General features: G+C 43.3%; 1 long non-coding RNA gene across 1 annotated transcript; it reads right to left on the minus strand.

Annotated features, from left to right (window-relative positions):
- LOC108636454 lies at nucleotides 975-1207 on the minus strand. Its single transcript, XR_001918398.1, has 2 exons — nucleotides 1136-1207; nucleotides 975-1035 (listed from the first exon to the last, which is right to left on the minus strand). It is a non-coding gene; the product is annotated as an uncharacterized LOC108636454 (long non-coding RNA).

A 5367-nucleotide genomic window follows, 5' to 3' on the forward strand; every position in this document is an offset into this window, starting at 1 on the left:
ATTCAGTAGGTTAGAAAGAGGAAATGCATTTTTGATTTACATATTCTACTTACAATGGGTGTTTTGGGACACAAACTCATTTTAAGTTGAAGGAGATCTATATAAACAGGTAAGTTTTTAGATATTTTATATGAGAATAATTTAACTTCTTTTTGTTTTTAAGCCTAGCATATATCTCTGGCTCCGAATAGCTTATTAGATTCCATTTCTGGTCCATAGTACCCATTTTGCTTTTCTGGGCTCTCATCATTTCTCACATTTTCATATTTCCTTATTTTTTTCAGTTTGGTAGCTTTTCCCTACTTTTAAAAAACTGAACAGTCATGCTTGTCTGTAAACTTGGTGAGTCAGTTCAACCTCTAATTACTTCAGTCTCCTTCCTTGCAGGAAAGGCTGTCAAAATACAAGAACACTCGAATGTTTTGCATCATCTCACACGCACACAGGGGATAAGGAGGGATATAATTTTCCTGAAGAAGCAAAACAACTGGCAACAGCTGGCACAACAACTTCTAAAGACTCAGTCTGACTCTGTTTGGAAATCATCAGCCTCAAACAGCCCCTAAATAATAATTACCCCATCTGCACCAGGACCATCTCATTGACTAGCTACACTTAATGACATAATACCTGCTATTTACTTTCAGCACTGATGCCATCATTGCCATATTTTGTAAGACCAACAAAAAATCATCCATACCGACAGGGGAATATCCTACGTCACACACAGACATGCTTCCCCCATTCTCTGATAACACCATATCAAATCACTAACAAACACGTCTCCAGTCTTCAAAATAATTTAGTTATTAGAAAAGTGATTGGACAAACCAGTAAAGATTTTTTTTCCCACCAACAAAAAGCAAATCAGAACAGAGTTAGTCTTTTTCTCCAGTTTACCCAGCCTTCAGAGCTCCAACTGCAGTCCCATCATAATCATTTTAGACTCCAAAGCAGTGACAGCATTGGGTGCATAATTTTCAACACATGTTTTATTAATCCATTCTTCCTGTGCTTCATTTAAAATACTGGAAACTATAAAAAGATAAGCGTGTTACTCCTCTGCCAGGAAAAAGAAAAAAAAAAAAAAAAAACAACTAACCAGAAAATATGAAAAAAAAAAAAAAAAACAAACCAAAAAAACAGAGCAACTGGAATCTCGGTCTTGAGGAAACAGATGGGATTGAAGCATCCGCTGGAGCTCTGTCACCGACTGTCATCTGTAACTCTGGCGCTGAAGCCTCCAGGCCGGAGCGAGGAGGCTGTGCGTGCAAGCCGGTGAGTATGTGACCGCGGGGGTCCCGGGCGGGGACGGGGTGGGGGGTGGGGGTGCAGCGGCACGGGGAGGGTCTTCCAGGAAGACCCGAGCGCAGCGGAGCCCACGCCTGCGCATTCGGCCGGGGCGCCCGGGCCCGCACGTAGCGCCCGGCGTGACTCAGCGCTGACTCACCGCGGCCGCTGCCGGGTGGCTTTCCCGGTCCGTGCGCTCCGCCCGCACGGCCCCGCCGCTGCCTGCTCCCCAGTCCCGTTCTGCGCGCAGACCAGGCTCAGTGCTTGCAACAGAGCAGGGCGGATTTTATAGCTTTTGAATCCTGAACAAACAGGGAATTAACTGGCTTTGTTTTCTTTGACTTTGAAGGGCTCCATAGTCCACTGGTGAAATTCTTCCAAAAGCTTGTTGGAACAAATCCCGAACAGCGTCCGTCCACGGTGACTTAGAGATGACCTCCACTCAGAGTTTTACGTCGGTCGTACCGAGCTCGCCTCTTCCTTGGGCCCACATGTGGGCAGGTTATCATTTCAGTGTGTGTGAGACCTTGGCACACACCCATAACTGGGGTGACGCAGATCAGGTTGGGACTTGGCAGTATGTTTGGACCTTGAGTGGCTTTACTGTAAAAGCCAGAGAACGTCCGTATCTGCCATCTCGCTTCCTGATTAGATGCCGCGTGCATTTTCAGTCTGTCAGTACCCTTTGCGAGGTCCTGGGATACATTTACATTGCTAATAGCCGGATTCTTGAGCGGTCCTGCTAGTTTCCTCCTGAGGTACAGCGCAGAGAGGAATACCGACACAGTATTTCTTCAGGTATAGCCCACAGGCCATCTGCATGGAGGGTGCCTGGCGATATTTGGTCAAAAGCCAGGTTCTTAGACCTCACTCCAAACTGCAAACTCAGAGTGTCCTGGGTTAGGGTCTGGAAATCAGCCCGTAAAGGATTCTGATGTACACTTAGATTTGTAAACTGCTAGGTAGAGGATGAGGCTAATGAGGTATTCTGTTAAGACCAGGAGAAATCTTTATACTCAAAAACACACTGCTCTAAAGTCGATATTGAAGTTCGGATGCCAGGCAACCGTATATCTAAAATTAGTTTTATATATAGTATTATGTTTGTTTTAACAGATTGTTTTTTCTTTTTAATTGGAAATTCCGGTTTAGAATAAAACAATGTACCTATTGAGTGCTGCTGCTGCAAAGTCACTTCAGTCGTGTCTGACTCTGCGACCGCAGAGATGGCAGCCCACGAGGCTCCCCTGTCCCTGGAATTCTCCAGGCAAGAACACTGGAGTGGGTTTCCATTTCTTTCTCCAATGCATGAAAGTGAAAAGTGAAAGTGAAGTTGCTCAGTCGTGTCCGACTCCTAGAGACCCCATGGACTGCAGCCTACCAGGCTCCTCCGTCCATGGGATTTTCCCAGGCAAAAGTACTGGAGTGGGGTGCCATCACCTTCTCCGACCTATTGAGTACATTTTGTTATTTCAGACCAGTGTTTCCCAAACCTGACTTTGCATCAGAATTACCCATAAAGCATTAGAGGATTCTAATCCCTGGGCCAGACCCTAGGCCTAAAGAACCACTATCGGAAGGACAGTGCAGTTTCAAGAACAGGCAGTTTGAAGAGCTCTGCAAGTTAGTCTCTGTATCTTTGCAAAAGGGCACTCTTCCTAAATACAGTAAGTAATAAGTGTTAGTCGCTCAGTCATGTCCGACTCTTTGCAACCTGAAGACTGTAGCCTGCCAGGCTTGACTGTCCGTGGAATTCTCCAGGCAAGAATACTGGAGTAGGTTGCCATTCCCTTCTCCAGGGGGTCTTCCCAACCCAGGGACTGAACCCAGGTCTCCCACATTGCAGGCAGATTCTGCCTTCTGAGCCACCGGAAGTGAAGTGAAGTGAAGTTGCTCAGTCATGTCTGACTCCTTGAGACCCCATGGACTGTAGCCCACCAGGCTCCACCATCCATGGGATTTTCCAGGCGAGAGTACTGGAGTGGGTTGCCATTGCCTTCTCCACTGAGCTACCAGGGCAGCCCCCAAATACAATAAAAATGTCATCAACTGCAGGGTGGTTGGCCCTGTTCATCTATGTTGCTCACTCATCTCTTAGGCTGTACTGTTTGCATTTGAAATCATCATTTAAAAAATAAAGTTAAAAGTGACCACATAAAATATCATCTTATTATTGATAAATTCACTTATTCAAAAAGCAAGTTTGAAATCTTTGTATTCCAGATCTTTTGAGGGGAGTGGAGGGGGAGGATGGCAGATGATTGAAGAATAATCTGGAAGTTTATTTTGAAATTTTTCTCTCTTTCTTTGAATATTTTATTTACTCATTTTATTTTTGTCTCACTGAATAAGTTTTTTCATTTCATCCCTGTTAGCCTTGTGTCCAAAAGCCTAGATCTGACCCACACCTGAAAGAGACGTCTCCTTGCTGACTGTACACATATAGCCTTACTTCTTCAAGTGTGATCTCTGGACTGGCAGCATGCATATCACCTGGAAACTTGTAAGAAATGTAGATTCTCAGGTCCCATCCGGAACTACTGAATCAGAATCAATACTTTAGTAAGATCTCCAAGTGATTTGTTTATATATTAAAATTTGGGCAGTGCTATCTAATATTAATGGGAAGAGTTATACTCTGGGGTTGCTGAAGGAAAAGAGAAGAAATCGAGTAGGGTAAATTTGTTTCTTTGGGCTGCTGTAACAAAGTACCACAAACTAAGTGGTTTATAACAAATGTATTCTTCCACAGTTCTGGAGGCAAGAAGTCAAAATCAAGGTGTCAGCAAGGCCATGTTTTCCCTGAGACTAAGTGGAACTCTTCTTAGCTTCTTGTGATAGACATGGATCTTTGGTGTTTGTTAGCTTATAGCTGCTTCATTTCTATCTTTGCCCCTATCATCACCTGGGCTTCTGCCTGTGTGTCTCTTGTTTTTATAGTTCTTCTTATGAGGGTTTCCCTATTAGCTCAGCTGGTAAAGAATCCGCCTGCAATGCAAGAGATCCTAGCTCAATTCCTGAGCTGGGAAGATCCGCTGGAGAAGGGATAGGCTAGCCACTGCAGTATTCTTGGGCTTCCCTGGTGGCTCAGCTGGTAAAGAATCTGCCTGCAATGCAGGAGACCTGGGTTCAATCCCTGGGTTGGGAAGATCCCCTGGAGAAGGGAAGGGCTACTCACTCCAATATTATGGCCTGGAGAATTCCATGGACTGTATAGTCCATGCGGTCTTATCTTTACATTTCTTCTTATAAGGATATCAGTGATTATTGGATGATGGCCCATCCTAATGAACTCAGGCTAAATTGATTACATCTACAGGATTTTCCAAACAAGGTCATATACACAGGTACCAGGGGTTACATCTTCACCATATCTCTTTGGGGGACACAGTTCAATCCATGATAGGTAGATATGGAAATTCCATTTTCAATATGTCTTTAATACCAGAGACATGGGTTTGATCCCTGGGTTGGGAAGATCCCCTGGAAAAGGGAGTAGTTTCAATATATAGAAATGTACTATGTGAAAAATAACATTAAACATAAGTATTGTAAAATAATCTGATCACATTTTATAAAGTAATTATGAACTATTCTCTCATAATATTGGCGATTATTTCACCCTTTTGTCTTGTATTCTCTTAGCTGGATAATGCACTCTTTCCAAAACCAGATTTCTTTGCAACCCTTTTTTACACAATGCTGAGTTCATAGTAAGAGCTTAGTAGTTATTAAGTATGATAATTAAGTTATAAAATACTGTTAGACAAATGTAGAAAATCTCACATGTTTTAATCAACTGGTGGTACAGGGTCAGAGAAAATTCTACCACAAAGATGAGCTTGACCATAAAAATTAAGCCCTAAAATAAAGGGAAAAAGTACTTACAAGAAAGTGAAGGGAATCCTTATAACCTCAAGAAAGGATAAGAATAGGATCAGAGAGGCAGCTCCAAAACAGTAATGTCTTTTTAAAAACCTCTGACAGTCTGTAGTGGCTGATTTTGTTTGCTCAGCATGCATTTTCCCCATTCCCCTGAGCAAGCTCTCATCATTCTCTCCAGCACTTTTGTGCAGG

This window comes from Capra hircus, chromosome 7, assembly GCF_001704415.2.
Source record: "Capra hircus breed San Clemente chromosome 7, ASM170441v1, whole genome shotgun sequence".
In the NCBI taxonomy this organism is placed as follows: Eukaryota; Metazoa; Chordata; class Mammalia; order Artiodactyla; family Bovidae; genus Capra; species Capra hircus.